Source organism: Podarcis bocagei (assembly GCF_964188305.1).
Source record: "Podarcis bocagei genome assembly, chromosome: 8".
Taxonomy (NCBI): domain Eukaryota; kingdom Metazoa; phylum Chordata; class Lepidosauria; order Squamata; family Lacertidae; genus Podarcis; species Podarcis bocagei.
This window is the reverse complement of record NC_138133.1, coordinates 40,263,575-40,291,172: the sequence shown is the minus strand read 5'-3', so window position 1 is coordinate 40,291,172 and position 27,598 is coordinate 40,263,575. Positions and strand designations below refer to the sequence as shown.

At 40.7% G+C, this 27,598-nt stretch overlaps 1 long non-coding RNA gene across 1 annotated transcript in view; it reads left to right on the top strand.

Moving 5' to 3' along the window:
* LOC308593369 overlaps window positions 1–27,315 on the top strand; it is a 33,196-nt gene extending 5,881 nt beyond the window's left edge. The window contains exon 3 of the long non-coding RNA XR_014010924.1: window positions 27,173–27,315. This is a non-coding gene — a long non-coding RNA (uncharacterized lncRNA). The remainder of the gene's footprint in view (window positions 1–27,172) is intronic.
* The last annotated feature ends 283 nt before the right edge of the window (window positions 27,316–27,598 follow it).

Here is a 27,598-nt window from a genome sequence, read left to right as displayed (position 1 = left end):
AGCTGTTCCCCTCCCCAATTTGATCACACCTTTGGACTACATCATGCATCCCCCAAATATGAAGATAATGGAGCCTTGGATCCCCCCCCCAGAATATTGGTGAATATTGGTGTCAGTTCAGCAACATAGATAAGGAGATAGGAATCTCTATTTTAGTGCTATCCAGTATATCCTTGCATCATGTTCCTTTAGTTTTCCTAGTGAAGAAAGGTTCAAACGCACAGCCTGCTCTCTGTACACACACTGGCACACGCTAAAGTGTTTGAGCAAATAATTGGCTGAATAGGGACCTCCAGTATTATTCTAAATGTCATAGCCCTTGCAATCTGAAATAAGTGCCGTTAGTCCAAAGAGTTCTTTGCAACGATCAAACAACAAGCCTTTTGGACTGTTGTGAGCAGCCCAAACGTAACACAGGCAGCATATTAGGGTGGTCAAACATCATTGTGCACAGGAAGAGATGATGCAGTCATTTTAAACTGAGTTTTTTGAACTAAATAGCTGATGGCAATGAAGTTGCTCATCTTTTGAAAGCGAGAAGGCGTGTGTATAAATAACACCATATCTTCACCATTTATTATGCCTGTTTGACATATGCACACTGGAAGACTAATTGCACGTTCAACTCCCCTATGGCAACATCTGAAAGTGTTATAAATTAATAACTCACAAATTGTCATACAAATTAAAAGCAATCATACACGTTAGTCTCTTGACTTATAGCTGGACTTTGCAAGCTCTACTCATTGTCAGTTATGATAATCCTCAGTAAGTCTTCCTGTTTAATTACTAACCCTCTTGTATGCATATGATTTAATAATTCATGCAAACTACCATGCTGTTTGCTGTGATAAAATTTTTATCTGTGCACACTGGGAGCAGATGAGGAGAAGTATTCCTGCTCAGTTTATTCTTCCCCAATAGTTCATGACATTTACATCAGTCTCCTGTGATCATTAATATGCCAGTCCAACTGCTATTTTCTACCATAGTTTGGATGATTGGCATGCTTTCTATAATAACCTGGGTTTTTTTATAATAAACAGCAGCTGACAATAGCTCCATTCATCACCATCCAGTAGGGGAGTCCAACTTACTGGTCAGCTGCTTGGAGTTCTTCTTTGATCATGCTTTATTAGGTGACAAGTGTAGGATTCATCACCAAACCAGAATTATTTGCATACTGATGCTAAATAAGCAGCCTTTATCATAAAAGCACAGGAGGAATACATTAAATGTTAAGTAGAAAACAGGTCCATTCATTCCAAAGTTGGCTTTTGAATGATTCAGCTTTCTTTTGACTAGAGTGCTTGTACCTTGGCCATCTTCATTCCCTGGGTTCAAACATGAATGGATGGTTGTACCCTCTACCACTTGAGTGATAAGATTGTTTGGAAATGAAATGAGATGTGAATGTCATGTTTACAAAGTTGAACATATTTGCAATGTTGGAATGCAAACCCAAGATCTACCGGGATGAGAGAGTTTGAATGAAATGTATCTTGGGCTTTCCTGGCAGAGCCAGGGCTCAGCCAGTATAAATCAGTCCAACTAAACTGGGGCTCAGCCATCAGAATGTAAAATACAGTGGTACCTCGGGTTAAGTACTTAATTTGTTCCTAAGGTTCATTCTTAACCTGAAACTGTTCTTAACCTGAAGCACCACTTTATCTAATGGGGCCTCCTGCTGCTGCTGCACTGCCGGAGCACAATTTCTGTTCTTATCCTGAAGCAAAGTTCTTAACCTGAAGCACTATTTCTGGGTTAGCAGAGTCTGTAACCTGAAGCGTATGTAACCTGAAGTGTATGTAACCCGAGGTACCACTGTAGAGGAATTTATGCAGTGCTATTCCCCAAACCCTGTTATGTTGCCTAGGGCCCAATTGTCAACACTCAAATTCATATTCACCTGCTGGCTTCAGCCATCAGTAACTCCTCCCAAAGGCTCCTGAAATGGAGGGAACTTGCACCAGCCTGGCTTCCTATATTTATGGTTGCTGGTGGCCCATAAGCCAGTTCAGGATCATGAAACCATTACCCCTCTGCCAAAATCAGAACCCTCTTTTTTCCTACTTTGGAAAAAATGCCCTATTGTGTGTCAGAATTGCAAAAAGGGTTTAGAGGTTCAGGAAACAGGAAGAAGTGCTTGTTCCTCTTCCCTGGACTCTAAGACCTTTTTACGATGGTACAACAAAAGAGGAAGTTACACTTTTTTGAGGTCAGAAGCTTTCCTGCCATGAGGGGAAAAAACAGACTTGGCAGGGGGAAAACCCTCCTCTGGGGTCTCGGGCTTAGATGATGGCTTATCTAGGACTCTCCAGCCCACAACTCACATGCTCAGCTAAATGCTCAACTCTTGAGGCAAAGGATCCTGGATTTGCAGATTACAGCATATTACCACCACACTTTTTGGCTCTTTATTACTTTCCCCTCACCTCTGAACCTGAGATAATTCAGGGACATGCTATTTTATGACTCACTCAGCACATGCAACCCACTAAGCTGTATTTTGGATGCCCACTTCGAACACTGCAATTACATTTTGCTCAGCCTGAGAAGGCGAGTGCTGCTGCTTTCTCACAGAACCATGATAACTTTGGGAGTGCCAAACATCAATCTGCTATCTCTGTGTTTAAGGGAGAAATAAGACACAAACAAAAAGATAATGCCAACCTACCGGTAATGGGCAAGTAAAATCTAAGGCCCTGCTTTGCTGAGTCAAATCACTAGGAGTAAAAGCTATTTACACGTTGCCATGCCACTTCTTCCATAGAAGAGCCCCATCCCTCTAGGATATTACTCCAGATCAGAATACACTAATCTTAATTGCCCATGGATGTTCTTGTACCAAGAGACCACTTTGTTATACGCTTATAAGGTAGCAGATGGTAGATGTAATATATCTCAATGTGCTGAAACTGGAGTTACCGTTCCCTGGCTACATGGCCTTGTTGAATCTTATTTTCTATCATGCATCTCATAATCTGCTGAGGTGTTTGGCTGTTAAAGAGATCCTAATCCACAATTTTTAGCTCTATGTATATGATTGTGGTCCCAAATAATGTCTTAATTTTTTTTGGGGGGGGGGTGGAGGGATGCTTTTCATGTACAAAGTTCACCTGACATATTTAGGATACTTACCTGTTTCTTAAATTGCAATCAGAAGCCATGGTAAGATGAAGGCAGGCTTTTTCAGAGGTGGCACCAGTGTTCTAGAAAGCTCTCTGTAATATGAAAGGCCCTGACAGTAACGGCATTATGCCGGCTCATAAAGACATGCCTGTTTAGGTAAGCATTCCTCTGGCTTTCAACCTCCTGCTGTGTTTTAATTGCTGAGCCTTTTAATGGTTACGCTGTTTTAGTGAGCATTCTAATTGTGGGAACTTATTTCAATGTGTGTTTATATTTTTTGTTATTAGTTTTATATTTGTAAACAGCTTGGAAACCACTTTGGCAATTAAGCGGTATATAAATTAAGTAAACAATAAGAACACTTATTGAATACTTATATTCAGCTGATTTGTGTCAGCCATGTATCCAAATTGGAGCTACTTAGAAACAAGAGGGAGGTTCGTGCTCAGGAAAACCCCAAGATTCTGGTGGTGGTATCTGCATGATGCTCATGGACCAGATCCAAAAAGTGCTTATCTATGTAAGTGTCACCTAGCTTGCACCATAAGCAGTTTTCATGTACCAAATCAAATGCTGAAAGGGCAAATTGCCCTGTCTATGATCACTCTAATCCTGTTAATTATCAACATTCTCTTGCTGATGCAATTTGCATTTAGAAGAAAAATGCTGCAGGTTAGATGCAAAGACACATCTAGCATCATGGCACATTGAACATATCTATTTTGACCCCAATGTGACTAACTCAATGGAACACACATTAAAGTTAGTGATAATGTGGATTTGTTTGAGGGATGTACAAAACAGAAGTACCCTTAAAGCTGAGTGTGGTGTCAGCATGACAGCTTTTATCTGCTAGCTCCTCTTTCCCCATTGCTCATGTCACGCCACGGAGAGATTGTTGTGCTCCACTTACGCTTTCTAAAACTGTTTTTTATATTTGCTCTTATTTACTGCTGTTCTAATTGTTCATCAATTGTTTTATGACTTCAATAGAAGACAGTCAACTGCCGCTTATCCTGGACTCATGGGGTTCTCTTTGTATTTTCTAAAGCCAGCTCTCTCACCAGGTGGTTTCCAGAAGGAAACAGCATTACAATTAAGAGATTCAAATAAAACTTTTGGGGATCACACAGGCAAATTAGGCCAGTAACCTAAGGCTAAATTCTTTCTTAGATTGCCTTGTAATGTTCTAGATATGGCTCAATATTAAATTAACGATATGGGTGAAGTAATATATAAGTAAACGGATCAATAAATGCCTAGTCTAAACATAAGTGGACACTGGAGCCTTTTAGTCAGCCAGTTCAATGAATGGCAGTTGTTTCAGAAAGTCAAGATAATGTGAGGAGTGATCATCAGTTCCTCTCATAAATCAGACATCTACAATTTCTGACCCATCAGGTTCTGCAATGCCGAGCCATGAACTGTGGCCTGCCAAATACTTGAATAAAGGCAGTCTGTAATAAAAATCATTATGAGCACCTGGTGGCCCATCCTGCTAGTAGACTGCTTGGTGTGGTCAGCCATTGTGCATGCCTTTTCGCTTGGGCAAAAACAGTGGAGGCTAGTCCATTAGGGCAAATAGGTCTACCAACCTCAGTCTGCCCTCACCTGCCTACCTTCTTACAAGCTGTACAGGTATGTGTGTGTGTGTGTGTGTGTCACAGCCTTCCTCCTCTTTAGTATCACTATCCCCCCCCCATAGAACTCAGCAGGGAGGAGACTGCAAACAAAACTAGAATGAGTTGACTCTGCTTGTCATTGTCTCTTGCGCCAGCTGACACTGGCTCTGGCTTTGCCATCTGTTTGGTTATCTGCCTTTCATTCCACCAGTCCCAAAAGACACTATCCACCATTGGGCAAAGAAAAACACAAATAATGCCAGTCATGTAACAGCATCAGCTGCCTGTTCCTTTTAGGCCACTGAATAAAATACATGATTTTCCAATGAAGACTTAGTAAATCTACTATTTTTCTCCCTGACATATAACCAACATGTGTAACTCTAATGACTGAAAAGGTTAAGACCATAGAGTAAGCTATCTTGCCAGACATAGCTAGTCACCCCCCCCTCTAAACACTTTGCTTTCTTTTTCTTTCCAAGCTAACAATTAATTATGTCTAAGCTGGATGCTCCAAGCTTAGACTGTGGACTTTAGCGAGCCATCTTTGTGTTTCTAAACAAATAATTTAGAAACTCTTACCATTTTTTGAAACTAAGTTGTACTGCCTGTCTTTTCTTGCTGCTGCATGGAAAACACATGAATCTGACCTTTAAAGAGTTTGTTAGTAAACCATATTAAACTTACCAAATGTGTGGTCTCTTTCTATGCTAAGAGGAAGTCGGGAACTTTGGAAGCAACTTAGAAGGCAATATTTTAAAGGTCTAACAGTCTGTATTTCTACACATCACTTTGCTGCATGTTTCAAAGAGTACTTGCTCAAACCTGGATCTAAGTATCCAGAGAATTCTTGTTTTATTCTTTAACCAAATAACAAAAACCAATATTTTCATCATGTTCAGCCATTTAAGTGTAATCATGCATACATGAAAGTTTCTCTTTGTTTAGCTTTATTTCTTCCCCATGCTTTCAACAAAGAGACTGTTTGTTATATCTAATCTCAGCCTTTTTAATACAAATAAACCAATTTACAAAAGTTTCTTTGATATACCCCAGGTATAATTTGAACAATGGAAGATAACATTTGACTGCTGCTGATGGGGCTTAGACATAATCAATTATCCTAGTAACAGATTAACAAGCAACAGTTTTTTAAAAGTCTTGTGGCTCTCTAATCATTGGATTTCCTCTCCATAGCTGTATGCCTTAGGGTTTCTCTCTCTCCATGTATTCTATTTTCCCACTTGCTCTTTTCTATATTACAGTGTCATCGTTTCTCGTTATTACACTATTATACTTCATTACTTTGTCTTTCTCTTTTTAATCCTTCTTATTATATTGTGAAACTACACTTTTACCATGCCGTGTCAAATTCTCTTTTGATACATGCTGCTCTTTTATCACTCTTCCATATTGTGAACCTGAGCTCTGGGTTCCTTTTTATTGTACTTCAACATACTTTCCTCCTTTTTATATCCCAGAATTACAAGCGAAACCCTATGAACTTAATTTGGTGTTGAGTGCCATCTCCCCTTAAATACTTTGCTTTAAAATGTATAATCCAAGAACAAAGGAAGGCTTTCCACCAAAGAAAGAAAAAGCCAGTCATAACAGTAGATTATCACATCATCAGACATTATTTTAGAGAAAGCTGTTACACAAAGGCCAACCTATTGGGTTTCTTTCTTCTCCATGTAGCATATCATCTAGAGGCATTTGTCTTGATGAAGTGGTTCCTTGCAGCTATGGAAACTCTATTGTGGAGCTCCATTGTGCTCCTACAAAACAGATTGTTTTCCTCATTCACTTAAATGGAAAGAACAACCCCATGTGGATATGGGTGGTGTGCTGTTCTCCCCAGTTAAAGTAAATAAGTTAGTATAGTCATTCCTCATTCAGTAGTGCACACAGAGCTCTTGGTTGAGGACACTGGAACCATTTTTTCTTAAATAAGCTGATCATTCAGTTCCAATGAGCAACCAGATCCAAACCAAAGCCAATCATTAAACTTGCTGCAGCTGTAATTAAATAATTAGGAGGTTAAAGGAACATGGTGTGCTAATATATTGTCAGAAACAGTGGCTTAATCTCAGGACTGGTGCACTGATTCTCAGTGAAGACTCGGGAGGTTTGGGGCTGTTCTGACTGATATTACTTTTGTTATTGTCTACATGCAATAAGACACACAAATACACACAAATACATATAGAGAGAGAGACATGCTCAAGTGTCATTCGAGCATGCTTCCTTGTAGCTAAGGATGGTGAATAAATTTGATTCAGTTGGCATTTTATGGTTAATCTACCCAATTTACACTTAACGGAACAATACCCGAACTAAAACAGAAAGCCATCCTTCAAAGTTCACATTTTTCTGAATTTTGCAGTGCAGCTTTCCAGTCAAGTAATGTGTTGAAAAATACATATACTAGGGTAGAATTTGAATCAAAAAATAATATATCACTGAAATTAATATGCAAAAATATATAACCTTGTATATTAGGCAAAATTGCATATAAGCATATATCTGGTAGGAGCTAATTGCACTAAAATGCTGGTAAAATCTCATGAGGATTTAAAAAATAAATAAATGCAGATGTGGAAATATGGAGAACTGAAATGAATGTTAAGAAAATGAAAAATTGAGAAAAATAAAAACCAACAGATTCACCATCCTTGCTTGCAGTCATATTCTGGTTTTGCATGTCATTACAAGTGCTTCAAACAGGTGGTTTGTGAAACGATTTGGGTGTTTGGTGGCTCTGATTATGACCTCTTCATAGGTCTATTCAGCCCATGCAATACCACCATGTAGATGGTGGAAAGTGATAGTGTGAATTAGTTCTCAGTTGGTATGTGTTTCTTTAGCATTTCTGCTTCTCTATCTATCTCCCTCGCTCCTTCCATCTGTCTGGTGAGGGAACATAGAAAGGCATGAACATACTTTCTGTGTCCGCACACTTGGAAAATAATTTCAGACAATTATGAAGATGAGGCAGGGGGAGGACCTAAAGGTGGATTGACACTGCCAGATTCGGAACAGGTGTATTTACTAAATCAAGCAACTGACATTTCATATTGGAATAGAGAATTAGCGGGATGGGCTTTTTGACTGCATTCACCTGGGGAAATCAGCATACAGTACATATTCAAACTTTCCAATGTACAGTGGTACCTCAGGTTACAGACACTTCAGGTTACAGATGCTTCAGGTTACAGACTCCACTAACCCAGAAATAGTACCTCAGGTTAAGAACTTTGTTTCAGGATGCGAACAGAAATTGCATGGTGGCGGCATGGCGGCAGTGGGAGACCCCATTAGCTAAAGTGGTACCTCAGGTTAAGAACAGATTCAGGTTAAAAATGGACCTCCAGAACAAATTAAGTTCTTAACCCAAGGTACCACTGTATATGGCCAGAACACTATAATCCATCTTTTTCAGTACACCCATCTTCTTTGTTAGTTATCTGGTCTTTGATTTTTGGTCTGAAAGTCATTTTATTTGTGTTCAAAAAAATGGGGGGGGAGAAATTACTTTGAATAATCTTCTCTCTTATACAGCAGTGATGTGTTGATTGCAATACACATATCTAATAATAGACATGTACCTAGCAAGCCATTCTTAAGCAGTTCTGAAAATAGGAGCAGTGTGCACATCTGGAAAAGAAACCTGTCTTCAGCCTCAAGTCGTCATACAAACATGAACAATTATGGTCATCACCCTAATTCTGTTGTCTAAAATTGAAAGGGTAATTTTGAAAAAGCAGTTCTGTGGATGAATATGGGCTTTGATGGTGTTTCTGGCACTCTCCAAGTTGTTCATTGATATGTTTGATCTTCTTTCTGGGCACAAAAACAAGAATGAAATTGAGCTTAATGGTTGGCAATTGAGCAATTTAATATTTCTGAAACATCTGACCTGTGAATATCTCCCTTTTGGGCCCTATTCCATTTTTTAATAATTTTAATGTCTATTTTTTGCAATCACCACTACAATGCTTAGTGATACTACAAATCTATACATTTGTCAGAGTGTTCATCAATCACCAGGGTCCATACATTTTTTGAGATAAAAGTCCTTTCAGGAAAAATGCATGATATTAACCTGGCATGAAAATTGCTTTGTACAGGTTTCTCATGAAACTGGGTGGTTTTTTTTTAAGCTGTGCTTGAAGAAAACTTTGGTTTTAAATAGTTAGTCGATCCATGTGCTGTACATCTCATTCTGAAATTGGGCAGATCTCTTGCTTTTAAGTAGGGTCAGATAGAGTATTCCTATTAAGAAAAGGAGTAAGGGTTGAGGAGTATGGCAGATAGCCATGAACCAATTTAACTGCCATAGTAGCATTTATGTTGTCTTACATCAGCAACAAGTTCAATTGAACTAGCATCTCAGTTCTATCGAATACTGTTATCTTCTACAGAAAATGAGTAGTAGTCAAAGAAAATACACAACATATGCCTAGAGTGAAATACAGTTCATTCTTGTGTATCATAAAATGTCTAAATATCTCTTCTGTCTGTCCCACATTTCTCCTCTGGATTCTGAATCATGGAGCTATTCCAACTGCAGAGGGAAACTACAGATGTCTAGGCCGCTGGAATCTTTGAATGTGAACAGTCATTGATCCCTTATGATCATAAACATGCATCTGCTTATAGTAGAGAATCTGATTTGCCTGCATAAGGTGTCAGGTTCAAAACCTGGCACCTCCAGGTAGAGTGAATCCTGTCCACTGTCTGAAAGCCTGGAGAGAAATCACCCTGGAGAGAAATCACCAGTCAGTTTAATAATCTTGACACAATAGATTAAACTCAGCTAGTTGGACGGGTGTTTGCAATGGGTATGATTGCAGGTTCCTATGTTCCTATACATAATAATAAATCTACAGTTGTGATGCAGCAGTCAGGCAGATTGTTGGCATCCATCTGTCTAGAAAAAATGGAAGAGTGTGACTTTGAGGGTAAAATCAACCATTGGAGAGTTAGACATATCACCACACAGAAGTTCTTTTCAAAGCCACCATGTAGGGGGTATACAATACTGTTTTGGAAGTCAGTACAAATTGGCTGAGATTCTTTCCAGAGATTTTTTACCACTTCCCATTGACCCATCCATATAGGTAAAAGTAAAAGGTAAAGGACCTTTGGACAGTTAAGCCCAGTCAAAGATGTAGTGCTCATCTTGCTTTTCAGGCCAAGAGAGCTGGCATTTTTCCACAGACAACTTTCGGGGGTCATGTGGCCAGCATAACTAAACCACTTCTGGCGTAGGGAAGACTGTGACGAGTGCCAGAGCACACAGAAACACTGTTTACCTTCCACTGGTGTGCTTTTGAACTGTTAGGTTGGCAGAAACTGGGACAGAGTAACGGGAGCTCACCCTGTTGTGCAGATTCAGACTGCTGACCTTCCGATTGGCAAGCCCCAGAGGCTCAGTGGTTTAGACCACAGTGCTACCTGCTTCCCACCCATCTGTATACACACATTTCTCTAAACTTTGTTATGTCTTTTAATTAGAAAACTACTTCTTAAAAGGTGCTAGTTCAAGAATGTAATTCTGAAGAACTGATTCACACATTTCTTTTCTCACACAGAAAGGTAGAGCACATCAATCGGGGTTATCATGTGTAAGGAACTTTTCATGGACCACCTGAACATATGTGCTATTATGTGAATAAGCAATAGTTTGGGCTTGTGTCCGATCACCTTTTGTGAGCTGCAGCTCCGACCCAGGAATGATCTGAACTCAGAATGAAGACGGTCTCTATGATGGACTGTTCCAGGAGTATAGGAAGCTGAAGGTGCTGTTTATAAATTTGACAAACTTGTTTCTCTGTAAGCACATTGTCAAAATGATGTTTCACCTCCATAATGAATATTTAGCACTTTGTTTCTTGGTGCAATTCCTCTGGATGAAATTCTCAATGTAGCATCATTCAGTTTCAACCAATTCTTTTGGTTTTGTTGTTGTAGACCGTAAATATTATCTCTTTTTTACTTGTGGTAGTCTACCATCCCATCACTTCTTATGCCCTCATCACAGAGGACCAGAAACCAAGATGGCAGCATTGCATAAGATTCTCCATTAGCTTTTGGGCATGTAGGCAGCTTAAAAGCTAAATATTGGATGCTACACAGACATAGAATTGATAGAAGTAAACATCTTTGCTACTGATCTTATGTGAAGTATTTATTGGGGGGTTATTATGGTAAGTTGACTAATGAACTAATTTTCAACCTCTAGCAGGCTCAGTGCAGGTAGGATGGAATCATGTGAAAGGTATTCTTCCAGATCTCACTTGACATGGAGCATCCAACACTGAAGGGTTTTTTAGCTTGTTGGTAATATGCTCATTGAATATTTTGTCCACTTACTCCCACATTGCTTCATTTCTTCATTCCTGGGAGTGGACAATATACTATTACTACTAATCCTACTAAATGTATTTTTATCCATTTTTTTCTCAGGTTTGGATTCAACATTTTAAAAACAACATTATAAAATACAAAGCAATAAAAACAGTTAAAAACTAATTAAAAGCCACCAAAATGCATTTGGAACCAGCAATTGAAATTAGCTAGCCCTCACAACAACCCAGTGATTGGCATTTTAGTATCCTAAAATAATTGATATATATTGATTTCTACAATGAATCTAATATAAGATTGTCTAGGAAGATAAAAGTAAAGTCATGAAATCTTTGACAATATAAACATTTTTTTATACAGAATGAGCTCAAAAGTTTTGTAATTGCCAGGCTCCTTTTCTATGCAAATATATAATACACCAAGGAGTACATTTGATATACTTGTCTGTAATTTTCTCCCAACTTGCAGAAATCACATATTTTTTTCCAGCAATTATGTAAAAAGAAAAGAAAGGGAAACATTACCTATGAGAATTTAGTGGATAATTGCTAATTTAATTTGTGTGATGCTATGAACCCAAATGTTGAAGAATTCTTGGCTCATATGGGAAAATATATTTTAATACAGATAATAGCCATCATTGACGGCAACTGAATTCATAATGTCTAATACATCTTGTCACAGTGGATGGCAAATTCTACTGAAATTGACTAATGAGACCATTGTTTTCAGTCTAGATTTCTTACCTAAGTGTGTAATTGCAGCTGACAAAAAAATCTTAAAACACTTTCAGCACAGGTGTCAAGGCAATTTCCATGCCATTTATTCGCAACAGGTCTCTCTTGCAGGAGTGAAGGGGGAACTCTGTACTTAAAATGAGCACTAACTAAAATCTATAACTTTGTCGGAAAGTTAAAGTTTAATATTTTCAGTTAATGAACTGAAAACAGTTTAGAATGAGCTCAATTGACAGAGACATATTTTTCCAATTAACAAATGTATTACAGGTAGAAGTGATTTGTCAGCTTGCTTCACAATATGCCTTCAAGCTAATGACACACTTTAATATAGCATGCTATGTGCTCGGTAAATGATTGGGGAGAACCTATCAAATATGTGGAACCTTAAGAAGAAGAAAGATCATCCCAAATCTTTTAAAGAAATGTTCCCTATACCTTTTTTTCCAGAAAAGGATGAGAGGGAATAAAATAAATCCATAATTTTTATGCTTGTATACTCCAAATATAGTGTAACCTGTGTGTGAACTTTGTAGAAGCAAACAAGGATGAATATTCAATAAACAGGTTGCCTGGAAGAGTCCAATATTGTGTGGCTAAGTGTAAGTCAGCTCACCCTAAACACAGTTTTCAGGTGTTTCCTCCATACACAATCCCATACCAAAACACACTTCCATGGCCGAAACCACATAGAAACGGAGTCAGACAATGTATACTCTGGAAACAGCTGGAGCTCAATTACCTACCCACACTCAAGCAGTTGGCTCGGAGGTGTTGTTCCTGAGTTACATCATTCATGTACTATGTTATCTTTATCTGTATCTACCTACGTATCTCTATCTTATTCTCACTGCTAGTTAGCACTAATTTAGCAGTATCAACCAAATGCATCAAAGTGGTTCTTCAACTACTTTGAATATTTTCAGGAAATAAAAATATTTTATTAATATTTGGATAACTTACCAAATGGATATTATCTATTTCTAATGGAAATAGAAGAAAATGAATGGTGTGCATGGTGCAAAACATCTTATTTCATTTGTCTATATGTGAATGGCAACTAATTAAAGTGTGTTAGAGTTCAGTGGAATGTGAACCAAATATTAAGAAACCTCAGGCTTCTAAACTGGATCTTCTAGGGATATGTTAATTCTCTCCTCTTTAGTCCCTTCCTCCAACATCATTATGTCCACATCATAATTTATGATATTTTATAATTTATAAATCTGTAAAACCTGGAAAAATGTATAATTTATCCTTCAGATCAGAGCTGTGTATGTAAACTCAAGAGATCTATGATGTATCCTTCAAATATTTTATATTTTCCTGAATATCTAATTTTGAAATAGCATTGTGCACTGAACACAAGACTGGGTTCAGTCCATGCTTCAGTGCTTCAGGAAGTGGGTCAATTTGGCTCAGACTGTTTCAGAGGGCAGATGTACTACTTCAGGTTCAAATAAGAATTATGCCTTTAAAAAAACCAAAAACTTTGTGTCTTCCTATTTATCATGGGGGAACCATTTGTTTCCTAGCAAATGACATGCAAACAGAGGCATATGGTCTCCAAAACCTGGAGGTTGCACATAAACCTCATTATGTGTAGGACTTTAGGAACAGAGGGTTTTGTCGTATACCAAGTCAGGCAAATAGGTCATCTAGCTCAGTGCTGTCTTGTGCTGACTGGTAGTGACTTTCCTGGCTTTCAGACTGGGAACATTCCCTGCCCTACCTGGATATGTTGTGGGTTCAACCTTGGACTTACTGCATGCAAAGCTACTGAACCATGGACCTTACCCCAAAGGAGCCAAATCTGCTGGCACCCAGTATAAGGCAAATCTGTTCTGAATCTTATGCTGTAGTGTCAAGTCAAATTTCAATGGCATTAGAGCATCAGAGTTTTTCTACCTTTTCTTAAGGGGGCTAAGGGACGTGGGTGGCGCTGTGGGTTAAACCACAGAGTCTAGGATTTGCTGATCAGAAGGTCGGCGGTTCGAACCCCCACGACGGGGTGAGCTCCCGTTGCTTGGTCCCAGCTCCTGCCAACCTAGCAGTTCAAAAGCACATCAAAGTGCAAGTAGATAAATAGGTACCGCTCTGGCGGGAAGGCAAACGGCGTTTCTGTGTGCTGCTCTGGTTCGCCAGAAGCAGCTTAGTCATGCTGGCCACATGACCCGGAAGCTGTCTGCGGACAAACGCCGGCTCCCTCGGCCTATAGAGCAGGATGAGCGTGCAACCCCAGAGTCGGTCACGACTGGACCTAATGGTAAGGGGTCCTTTACCTTTACCTTTTAAGAGGCCAAAGAAGAAGGCACTATCACCTGGCCAACCTACCCCTACATTTAAAAATCCCATTGTGCAAGACTCTTGCATTACACTGCAATGGTTTCTCGATCCTAATGCATGAAGAAAGGGGTCGTTGTCCCAGCACTAAAAACTTTGAACCCTTCATAGACATTTTCTACAGCACACTTTAGAGAGTAGCAGGCATATTGACATTCTTTACCGGTACTTGGAACAGCTGACCTTCTAACAGTGCAAGGTTTGCATAAATTAAAACAGGCTTCTTCTTTATAAAAATGAGCAAATCTATGGAAATTAAGTCCAGTATCATGCTTGATAATTTGCACAGTAAAGCACTTGGCGTCAATCATTTTAAATTATGTTTGATCTGCCTACAGTACATGAACCTTGGAGGAATATCATTCACAGGACACTGGAATTCGATTGCCAAAACATTTGTGCTCTAAAATATTGAAATCAGTGTCAACGACTAATATGAATTCACAAAAATGCCAGAAACCTTAGATACAGTTTTAAATTATCTAAATTTTGCTCTGTACGGGTTAATGTGTTAACCTTGAAATGATAGTTTGGTTTTATTGGCAGAAATACAGAGATTCTCATTCTTAATGCTTTGCTTTTGAACTTTTGAATTACTCACTTCCAGTCCTCTGAATAGTTTGTAGTACAAGGATTAATGAGGGCAGACCTGATAACTTTAGGTCAACTTTTTTATTTGATCAATGAGTCCCAGAGTCAAATACTATCCACCCAGTAATTTCTTAGTGCACACCCATCCCATTTAATGTTATGGAGCTGTACAAAAAAACCTAAGTTACTCCTTGAAATAAGCATTATTTGTGAGTTTCTGTTCATCCTTTTTCACTCCTATTTTTGACATTACTTTCCTAAGTTATGGTTCTGCTTTAGCCCACAGCACTGTAATTACTTGCTGGAAAGAGACAGCAAGCCAAGGACAATGTAGTGCTTAAACTGATTGGCTGCATTTGGATGTTCATCCATGTCTTCATAAACCATGGTTTATAAAGTTCATTCATGGTTCATAAACCATGGTTTATGAAGCCATTAGCAAGTGTCATAGCTTCATGCTCCTTCCCTCCTCCCATCACACACAGACTTTGGCATGAATATCTTTGTTTGCATTAAGCCAGCATCCCCTGTTATGTCTCAGCCAAGGGACCAATTGGTTTAAGAAACCAGGATAATAAGTCAGGACCAAGCTTATTATTCTGGTTAGTTAACTGATATTAAATCTGAGTTCCCTAGTTCAGAAGTTACAGGTAATTCTGGCTTAATATATGCCAGAATTTCTGTGCCAGACTTGGCATGTGATAAGTTGAAGGGAGGAGTCTGGAGGAGCATGTGGCTATGATGCTCTTTCAGTGCTTCATGAACAGACCTCTGATTCCAGACACAGTCATTGCCCGCTAAAACCTTAAGCAAGCAGGATTGCTAATTCTATTAAATTATTATTTATTAAATTTATTAAATTTCTATAAACCCCTTCGTCTGACAATCACAGTGCTGTTTACAATATAAAAACATAGTAAGTAATAAGCAAAAACAATCCCCCCACACACACATTCAAAAGGCCATAAATTGGTTAATTAGCCAAAGGCCTGGGAGAAAATGAATGTTCTTGCCTTGCACCTAAACATGTAATGAGGGCGCCTCACCACCTTATTTTTCAACTAAAAAAATCTCAGATATTGTAAAAGGTCCTCTCAGGGGAGGTGTCCGAGTCCCTTGATCATTTTGGTTGCTCTTTTATGCACCTTTTCCAGCCTTCCATATTCTCCTTGCGATCCAGAGACTCATTTACCATATTGTCCTCAGAATAATTTACTATACCCCCCCCCCATATACATATAAATGAGGGCAGGATTCTTCCTCATCTGCAGAAACAAACTCAGATGGCCCCTGACACCAACCTGTTTTTAAACCTTGCCTGAGCAGTGTCTACTAAAGGCTGTCAGGACAGAATCCCATAGTGTTGTGGAAGGGAGCTGGAAGCAAACCCCTTTCTCCGATCAGCATTTTTCAAAGATAATTTATGTCAGCCTGATTCCCAAAGATTGGCTCCGAGATTGCACATATTTGTCTGGTTATTTCTTCAAGTTCCTGTCAGAAAATTGCATGGCTCCTCAGTTCTTCGTCTTCTTTCTTTCTTTTTTTTCTTTTCAAAGAGAGAAGGACTGGGCTGCTTCTCTATCAAATTAATTGAAGTCTCCCCCCACCAATGTACTTTCATGTCTGCCAGTTTCCCAAAGGCGGTCTCGTCTGTCACATAATGACTCTGCTGCTGTTCCTCAATTGACCTGATTCAGGCACTTGGAAGGAGCGGGGAGCGGGGAGCGGGGAGGGGGGAAGCACTCCTGTGCAATGAAATGGAGCCCAAGGTGTACCAAAGACACCTTGATAAATTCGTTTAATACAAGTGACAGAAGAGACAACATATAGTAATGCAAAATGCATTGATGGGATCAAGCTGCTTTGTAACATATTTATCAAGGAAGAAGAGGCTTAAATATGGGGGAGAGTAATGTCTGTATGCATATAGGACATATATATATAAGCTCCATTTGGAAGGAGTGGGGAGATATTGCTGACTTTGAGATAAGTACTGGATATAGGCTAATTTGGGAAACTGGAATATCAGCTTTGTTGAAACCTGACATAGACCACAAGGGAATAGCTGAAGGATACTTTGGCGTGAGTAGAAATTTTAACCGATCTAATCCAGACACTGAAAGGGATTAGTTTCTCAAAGTAACATATAATTTTTGCCTTGCTAATGTGCAATTCATTGACAACCAAGTTAGCAAATGGCTACCCTCATGAACAGTTTTTGAACTGTCATTTGTCTGCTTCCCGAGAAGCACATTGTTATTCAATATCCCCAATTGCAATAGAATTGTCAGCTATTTTTTCAATATGGTATGAAAAAGACTGATTTAAATCATGGACAACACGGCTTATGAAAAGCGTTCTGTATCCTCTGACCAAGCTTATCCTAGCTGGGAGTAAAAAAATACTGGGCTCAGCAGCATCACTGGTCACTACAGTCTGCCTATCTTTATGTGTACCACACTGCGATGGACTGCCAGAGCTTGTTTGTCTTTTGCTGGCACCTTGCCCTTTAAGTAGGCTCCACCAAAGTGCCAACTAGGCATTGGCTTCTGAGAAGACCATGTTTGGACATTGCCTGGAGGCTCTACCTGTGGGAAAAGGAGTAGAGTAGGCACCCTCATTCTTTAGCCTAATGGGAGGCAATGGAACCCAACTGCAGGACATCAGATAGAATGAATGTTGGGGGAACCTGCAGGATATAGCAGCCCTAGAAAGGGGGACAGAGGCCCAGTAGAGACAAAGGAAACAGGCTGCAAAGACACAGGGAACCTCCAAGCGGTACAGGCTAAAATAACTCCTCAGGAATCAGTCACCGGTACACATTTATTTTGGAGCAAGCTCAGTTAAACCCAATGAGAATGCCAGATTAAGATCAGTTGAATACTTGGAGCTGCACTAATTTGGATGGGAGGGAGCAGAGAAACATGGTAAAAGGATGCATCACTCTGGTTAAAGGAACCAAAATTTGATCCCTGCAAGCAGTACATCCAATTGGTAGCCATTTTATACTTCCCTGTACATCTTCACAACAGCCAAGGTAGGAAGAAAGTATAGTGTAGTGTAGGGATGGGCATCCTTTTTCAGTCTGAGGGCTAAATTCCCTCATGGTTAACTTTCTAGGGAGCCCATTTCAGTGGTGGCCTAGGCTAGAGACAAAAGTGGGACAGAGCAATGGCTATGACTCTTGCCTTCGTTCCTACATTCCAGCCCTGCAAGAATTGGGTATTTCTGTGAGCACATACTGTAGAAATCTGCACACGTGCACACATACATTTCTTCATTGAGGAAAGCCAGAGGCATTGTCATAGTTGAAGGACATATTCCAGTCATGCAAAAGTCTTCAAGGGAGACACAGAACAGAGCCAGTGAGGGGTGCAGCTAGGGGAGCTCTGAGTACTGACTAGAGAGGCCTGGAAACATTTGCTTCATTGTGTTAAAAGGCAATGCACAAAATTGATGTGCCTCAAATCTATTGAACTGCCACAAGTAGTCAGATAATACAGTTCTTGGTGGAAAAAAGTGCGATTTGGGATTGCGATAAAATGGAGGGATTACTTTATTAAAAATAAAGTATGCCCTATGCCCCTTTAAAATGTGGGGGGGGGGGTTGGGGGGATATTGGGTTGTTCTATTCATTTTTATTATTTATTTTGTGGTTTTATGTTTTAATTTTATTCTGTGAACCACCCTGATACTTCTGGGTATAGGCCAGCATTTAAATTCAAATAAAATGAAAATATGATATGCCTGGAGCCACCTCATTTCCAATGGGGTTTTAGCACAGAAGAGAAAGATTTAATGCTGGGTGTTTCCGCTCTTTCTCTTAAAGAGTAAAACATTTGTGAAGCCTATGCAACTTTCCAAAGATGGAGAAATCTTACATACATGGAGAAATATATGAGACACTGAGGTCCAGCTCTGAGGGTCTTTGGGTGGTTCCCTCACTGTAAGAAGTGAGGCTACAGGGAACCAGGCAGAGGGTGTTCTCGGTAGTGGTGCCTGCCCTGTGGAATGCCCTCTCATCAGATATCAAGGCAATAAGCAACTATCTTACTTTTAAAAGACATCTGAAGGCAGCCCTGTTTAGGGACATTTTTAATGTTTAATGCTGCATTGTGTTTTTAATATTTGGTTGGAAGCCACACAGAGTGGTGGGGAAACCCAGCCAGATGGGCAGAGTATTTTTATATTTTTATATATATATATATATATATATATATATATATATATGTGCTTTCGTAGATTTTCACGGGTACAGGAATGCAGGTTTTGGTGTCTTCGGGTGTCTTCCCGTGTAAGAGTTGGGGTGTCTAGGCGACGTTTCGACGAGGTCTCACTCGTCATCTTCAGGCTGGTGCTTTCGGCTTCTTGTTACTAGAACAGAGCAGGATCTCAGTGTTTGAGTTCCTATAAATACTGTTGAGGGGGTGTGGTGTAAAGCCTCCAACGTTCTGGGCAGAGAGGAAGTTCCCAGGTTAGTGTGCCTTTTCTTCTTTTGTTCATTAATTACTTGAGGGATATCTTGAGTGATTTCTTGAGTGATATTCTGAGTACCACTTAGGAGGGTCATTAGGTGTGGATTAGTTGCTAAAGCTTTCGTGTCTTGACCTCTTGAGCTTGTGAAGAGTTTTTCTGAGAAGATGGCTGTACTGCACTTAGTTGTGCTCTGGCTTGGCTTCGTGTATAGGGGCGAGCTGTGGTTTTGTGCCCTGTGCCAGCCAGATCTGTGTAGGGATTGCAGGGGGGTGCAGCATCCGGAGGTGCCACTATGGTTTGGCTACTGGATGGTGTCTGTAATTTATCTGTGGAGAGGGTCTGGGTTTGGGTCTGGTGTGGTTGATTGGAGATGGCGTTCTGTGTGCCTCTGGTTCTGGTGTCGGTTTTTGTGGGGAGGGCTAATTTCCAGATGTCTGGCAGGCGGGACGTGTCGTCACGCTTGTTCATGTTGTGAGGGTGTTTCTCTATCTCGATGGCTTCCATGATTATTCTCTTGTGGTGATGTTCCATGTTAAAGAGCAATTTGGAATCTGCAAAATTAATTTCGTGTCCTGTTTCTTTCATGTGTTGGTAAAGAGAGGAAGTTTTTTCTTCTTTTTTGACGGCATTCTTGTGTTCTGCGATACGTGCATTTATTCGTCTGTTTGTTTGTCCAATGTACGTGGCTGGGCAGACTTTGCAGGGTATTTCATAGACCCCTTGGTTTTCTAACTGGATTTTATCTTTTGGGTTTCTGAGGATATTGGCTATTTTTTGGTTGGTGCAAAAGGCTGTTTTGATATTGTGTTTATGGAGGATTTTGCTAATTTTATCTGTAGTGCCCTTGATATAAGGAAGGAGGGCCATGCCATTGTTTTCTTCTGTGTCTTGGTTTTTGGGGGGTGTTTCTTTTTGGATTAGCTTCGTAACCCTGTTTTGCTGGTATCCGTTGGCGATTAACACATTTGAGAGATTCTGTAACTCAGTTGTCAAGTGGTCTTTGTCAGCCAGGCGTTTGGTTCTGGAGATGAGAGTCTTGGCTACGGAGTTTATTTGTGCAGGGTGGTGGTGTGATTGTGCATGTAAGTAGCGGTTGGTGTGTGTTTTTTTCCGGTAGATAGTGTGTCCTAGGGAGCCATCAGGTTTTTTGTAGATTAGGACGTCAAGGAAGGGAAGTTGGTTGTTGGCTTCTATTTCCATAGTGAATTGTATTTTGGGGTGTAGGCTGTTGAGATGTGTGAGGAAGCTATCTAGTTTTTCCTTCCCGTGTGGCCAAATTACAAAGGTGTCGTCAACATATCTGAGCCAAAGTTTGGGTTTGTGTTCTGACTTGTCTAAAGCATTGGTTTCAAAGTGTTCCATGTACAGATTTGCGATGACCGGTGAGAGGGGTGATCCCATAGGTGCTCCTTCTATCTGTTTGTATCTTTGTCCATTGTGGATGAAGTACGTGTTGGTTAGGCAGTGGTTGGTCAGGTCCAGGATGTATTCGGGGGGATTGTATTTGTTTTGAATGGCTGTCAAGGCTTCATTAATGGGCACTTGTGTGAAGAGAGATACAACATCGAAGCTCACAAGTAGGTCATCGGGATGTAGGTTTTGCTTCTTTATTGTTTCTATGAACTGGAAGGAGTTTGTAACGTGTGAAGCGATAGATTCTGCATAGGGCTGAAGTTGCTTAGCGAGAAATTTAGCGAGATTTTGTAGAGGTGAGCCTATGGAGCTGACTATTGGTCTGAGTGGTGTTCCTTCTTTGTGTATCTTGGGGAGACCGTAGAGTTTGGGGCATCTGGATGATTTTTCTCTGGGGATGATTCTTAGCTGGATTTCTTCACTGATAGGAGAGGCTTTTATTTTGGATTTGGTGGTTTTTTCCAGATAGGTGGTGGGATCTGTTTTTATAGGTTGGTAGGTAGGGTCTTGGAGTAGATTTGATAGTTTTGCTTGGTAGTCCGATGTGTTCATCACAACAGTGGCATTACCTTTGTCTGCTGGGAGAATGATTATGTTGTTGTCTTTCCTCAGGTTGGTGAGTGCTTTCTGTTCTTCTTTGTGTAAATTGCTTCTGGGTGGTTTGCTGGAGCAGAGGATGTTGGTGACTTCAAGTCTGATTTTATTGGCTTCATCTGGGTTGATTTTGGTTAGGCTAGCTTCGACTCCGCATATGATGTTTTCCGTGGGGATGCGTCTCGGGGCGACTGCAAAGTTGAAACCTTTGGAGAGTACTTTGGTTTCAGTTGAGGTGAGGATCCTGTCTGATATGTTATGTACTGTTTGTTTCATGGGTTGTTGTGGAGGGTGGCTGGGCTTCTGGCGTTTCTCTAGTTTGTGGAGTTTGTTGGTGTGTATGTCTGTCTTATGTGAGGACTCTGTTTCAGCTCTCCAAACGGCTAGTTGTTTGCATTTGTCCCAGAGTGCAGGGTGGATTTTGTTACAGAGTTTGAGGTGAAGAGTGAGCAGATCTTTGTTGGTTTGGTTTAGTAGGTATCTTTTCTTATGTAGTTCGTTTCTGATTAGGGATAGTTCAGTTCGTTTCAGGATCCTTTCGGTAGCTGGGGTTTTAGAGTGGAATTTAAGTTGGAAGCATGTGGGAATTAAGTTGTTGTCTCGGCAGTTGCGTAGGAACAAGAGATCACATAAGATGGTGGCTCTTCGGATTTCTAGTTTCTCGTAGGTTCTTGTCAGCTGGAAGGTTTCCTCCCCGTAGAGGTGAGATATTTGCTTTCGTAGATTTTCACGGGTACAGGAATGCAGGTTTTGGTGTCTTCGGGTGTCTTCCCGTGTAAGAGTTGGGGTGTCTAGGCGACGTTTCGACGAGGTCTCACTCGTCATCTTCAGGCTGGTGCTTTCGGCTTCTTGTTACTAGAACAGAGCAGGATCTCAGTTATTATTATTATTATTATTATTATTATTATTATTATTATTATTATTATTAATTTATTGAAACAAACCAAATCCTTCCAGGCAATCCTGAACACCAAATGGCTCAGGTATCTCAGGTGACTCTTCATGGCAATGTGATGGAGGGGTTATACAAGTGTAGTCCAACCACATCATGTCCCATTAACCCAATAGGAGATTCTAAGAGAAAATGCTCTTAGTTTCGACACAAGGGAAGAGACGCTTCAGAATGCATTGCTAAATGTAAGATGGCTTATAACCATTCTGCAGAATGGTTCTTTGAAAACACCAGAAGAATGATCTACCACCAATATGGTAGATAAAGTGTCTGCAGAAGACTTTATGGCTGTGTGTACGCACCCAGTATTAGAATGTCATGAGGACTGAAAACTGCCAAGGTGTTAGCTCTTGGTTGAATATCATTCCACCCCCACACCTTCTGACCTGTTAACTGCACACCTTTGCTTCGAATTCACTTTTTATCTGACAATTGCAAAGGAAAGAAAAGAGAAAGAAAAGTGCCTTCTCATTTCTGCTCTGGAAAGATGCTAATCCTCCACAGACGTATTCAAATCAGGAGAGCTGTGAAATATTCAATAATCTGAGGGGAAGAGATGACAGTCAAACCTTCTTGACCTTTCCTTGAAGCCCATTAACACAGTCCACTAACACCTGCTTCATAATGAATGTACTAATCAAGATAGCAAGGTTCACCAGTTACACTCTTTCAGGAAAGCATTTCAGAGACGCTGCCACATTTCTCTCTCAATTAGTTGCCAGCAGTTTGTAAGGTAGTCTCGGACGGCAGCAAGAAAATTGCCTGCAAATTTGGAATGCATGAAAGCAAGGCAATCCTTCAAATGTATAGGGAATTTATTATGTATTATACTGGAGCTCATTTGCTTTTTTCGCCAGAGTCACATATGTTTCAAATCAGGCACGCCACAAACTCATTTAGTTGCAAGAAACTTTTGGGCTACACTCTAGAACTGGTGACTGAACTTCCATAAGTTACAGTTAAAAGGATGAAAAGTCAGACTTGGCTTCTTTTAACACATGCACACATACATACACACACAATTGCATCTCACAAATTTCAGGTCCACTTGCAATATTAATACCTTTGGAATTGCTAAAATGTCACCAGGAAAGCAATGATTTCTTCTTCTTTTTTAAAGCCTGTCATGTGCATAAGGTTTCCATGGAAATCAGTTCCTTCTATATAGAACTACATGTATTTCTGCCCAGTTATTGGTGCTTAATAAAAGACAAAAACCAATTTTGGAATCATGTTTAAACTGTTGAAATATCAATTTATTTATTTATTAAAATCTTGTTTTGTTGCATCCTGTGGTCATGAACCCACAAGAAACAACCTTTTTCTAGCATTCTATAATGGGCTCAGTATCTCTAGTTTTACCTTGTTCATTTATTCAAGAGAAAGAGAGCTTAAAATAATTTTGAATTTTGACTCATATAGAATAGGCTGGTTTGGACATATTATCTGGCAATTTCAGTTAAAATGAAAGTGAATGTAGGAAACGGCCTTATACTGAGTTGGACCAATGATCCATCCAGCTCAGCATTGTTTACATTGACTAGCAGTGATTTTTGAGGGTTTTATGTAGGGGTCTCTCCTAGCCCTGCTTGGAGATGATGGGGGTTAAACTTGGGATCTCCTGCAAGCAACAGTGAGCACTGGACTTGCATAGTTTATTATGTCATTTGATCAAATGGTTTGGCTAATCCTTAATCTTATTATGGCTTTAATTCAGTTCATATTAACTACATGTAGCTGACGAACTAATGGGGCCTCCCGCTGCCGCCGCGCCGCCAGAGCACGATTTCTGTTCTTATCCTGAAACAAAGTTCTTAACCTGAAGCACTATTTCTGGGTTAGTGGAGTCTGTAACCTGAAGCATATGTAACCTGAAGCGTATGTAACCTGAGGTACCACTGTAATACTAAATCATGGTTGTGTTTGAATACAGCCAGTTTGTAAGCAATAACTGAAAGGTTTCCAGATTAGATGACTGGAGGTTCTCATTTCCTAATATAAACTCACAGTCTTGATGGGGTTTCTTGACCTACCTGCTTGACAAATTATAGCATGCTCAGACCTCCATGACACATGCTGAAGGAATGGCTCACAGCCTCACATGTGGAACAGATTGCATGGGTCTTTAACATTAAATTGTCAACTTGGACCCATTACAATGTGATTGCAGGCCTTTAAACTAACATTAGCAGCATGGGATAACCCACGGAAAAGTGTCTCACAATATGATAATGTATAACATCAAATTAATGTAATGTAGTCAAGTTGCGTGGGATCAATTCCAATCTGTTACCTCCGAGGATGTGGACAGGCTGCTTGGACGAGTGAAGCCAACCATTTGTCTCCTGGATCCTTGCCCATCCTGGCTTATAAAAGCTAGCCGGGAAGGACTGGGCGATGGGCTTTCAGACCCACTGAAAGAGGCGGTTATTAAACCGCTTCTTAAAAAACCATCTTTAGATGCGGCCACGATGGCCAACTATCGCCCAGTCTCAAATCTTCCATTCTTGGGCAAGGTGATTGAGCGAGTGGTTGCTGAACAACTCCAGGCACGCCTGAAAGAAGCGGACCATTTGGATCCCTTCCAGTTGGGATTCAGGCCTCATCATGGGACTGAAACTGCCTTGGTCACGCTGGTTGATGATCTCCGGCGGGCTAGGGACAAAGGTGAGAGCTGTTTCCTAGTTCTGCTGGATCTCTCAGCGGCGTTTGGTACCATCGACCATAACATCCTTCTGGACCGTCTTGAGGGGATGGGAGCTGGGGGCACTGTCATACAGTGGTTCCGCTCCTTCCTCCTCGGTCATGTTCAGAAAGTGGTGGTGGGGGATGAGTGTTCAGACCCCTGGGCTCTCACTTGTGAGGTGCCTCAGGGTTCTGTCCTCTCCCCCATGCTTTTCAACATTTACATGCAGCTGCTGGGAGAGATCATCAGGAGGTTTGGGCTGGGTGTTCATCAGTATGCAGATGATACCCAGCTCTACCTCTCTTTTAAATCAGAACCAGTGGAGGCGGTGAAGGTCCTGTGTGAGTGTCTGGAGGCGGTTGGAGGATGGATGGCGGCTAACAGATTGAGGTTGAATCCTGGCAAGACAGAAATACTGTTTTTGGGGGACAGGAGGTGGGCAGGTGTGGAGGATTCCCTGGTCCTGAATGGGGTAACTGTGCCCCTGAAGGACCAGGTGCACAGCCTGGGAGTCATTTTGGACTCACAGCTGTCCATGGAGGCACAGGTCAAATCTGTGTCCAGGGCAGCTGTTTACCAGCTCCATCTGGTACGTAGGCTGAGACCCTATCTGCCTGCGGACTGTCTCGCCAGAGTGGTGCATGCTCTGGTTATCTCCCGCTTGGACTACTGCAATGTGCTCTACGTGGGGTGACTCGGAAACTACAACTAATCCAGAATGCGACAGCTAGACTGGTGACTGGGGGCAGCCGCTGAGACCATATAACACCAGTCTTGAAAGACCTACATTGGCTCCCAGTACGTTTCCGAGCACAATTCAAAGTGTTGGTGCTGACCTTTAAAGCCCTAAACGGCCTCGGCCAAGTATACCTAAAGGAGCTTGTCCACCCCCATCGTTCTACCCGGACGTTGAGGTCCAGTGCCGAGGGCCTTCTGGCGGTTCCCTCATTGCGAGAAGCAAAGCTACAGGGAACCAGGCAGAGGGCCTTCTCGGTAGTGGCGCCCGCCCTGTGGAATGCCCTCCCATGAGATGTCAAAGCGATAAACAACTACCTGACATTCAGAAGACATCTTAAGGCAGCCCTGTTCAGGGAAGTTTTTAACGTGTGATATTTTAGTGTATTTTTGGTTTCTATGGAAGCCACCCAGAGTGGCTGGGGAGGCCCAGCCAGATGGGCGGGGTATAAATAATAAATTATTATTATTATTATTATTATTATTATTATTATTATTATTATTATTATTATCTGGATTCACTTCTGGGAAATTATGAGTTACCTGATGGCCGGTTCAGCAGGTGACTGTTGTGCCTGTGAGATTCCCTGGGAAAACATCTACATCAGTGGTGGGGAATCTCTGATGCTCCAGATGTCATTGGACTCCAGCTCCCATCAGCCCCAACCAGCATGGTAACTGGTAAGGAATGAGGGAAGATGGATTCCAGCAACATATGGAGGTCCCTATAAAATATCATCTCCCTCCACCTCATACCCAACCAATCATTGGGTTCTGCAGGAGAGGATATCCTGCAGATATAAACCTATAATGTGGTCATTTCCACATGAAGTTGGAATCAAGCATATGTGTGGCAGTACAGTGGTACCTCGGGTTGCATACACTTCAGGTTACATACGCTTCAGGTTACAGACTCCGCTAACCCAGAAATAGTGCTTCAGGTTAATAACTTTGCTTCAGGATGAGAACAGAAATCATGCTCCGGCAGCGCAGCAGCAGCAGCAGCAGGAGGAGGCCCCGTTAGCTAAAGTGGTGCTTCAGGTTAAGAATAGTTTCAGGTTAAGTATGGACCTCCGGAACGAATTAAGTACATAACCCGAGGTACCACTGTACCTACCCTTTGGAAAATCCTCCCATTGCATCTCCACCATTGTCTTTTTTGAGACTGCTAAAGCCTTCCTCTTTCAAGAAGCCTTCTAAAATCTTTATCATGGTTGGTATCTGTCTCGTATTTCAATTGATGTGAGGTACGTAGTGTTACTTTTAACTCTTTTTATATTTACAGGCACAGTATACTGAAAAAATAGAAGGAGTGGTGGAGTTGTAGCAGGATGGGACCACCCCAGCTTCTACATGTTCAGCTGAACCAGCACAAGGCTAACATAACAATGATTTTTGCTAGAAACAGGGTTCCATCTTGTTCTGCTATTCATTTAACCTGCTGGGAATTGGTATTGGGGTATCTGGAATAAAGTGTCACCAGTAGTGACCTCTCTTCTTCTTCTTTTGCATTAAACAGATTAAGGCAAAGAGTGGCATCAGAGGACACTGCTGGAAGGATCTTGTTCCCAAATAAGCACTCAATACATTTTCTTACGCAGTGGAAGCCAAATCTGGACTGATGTCGATGATCTCAGCAGCTGGATAGATTCCTGTGGGATCTTTAAGGTTATCTTTGCTCTAATTTGTGTAATGAATACATTTAATTTATTTTATTTCCATGACGCTTTTGTATTTTTTAAAAAATAAAATAAAATATGAAACATCTTGGAAATGATTGGCTGCTGATACATAAAATGGAATAAAATTATCACACTTGCAATAATACATCACATATTGTGCCCTTAGGCTGCAGTCTTGTATTCATTAACCTGGAAATAAGCCCCATTGAACACAGGGGAACATGCATAGGATCAAACAATGAAACATAATTCTTGGCAAAACA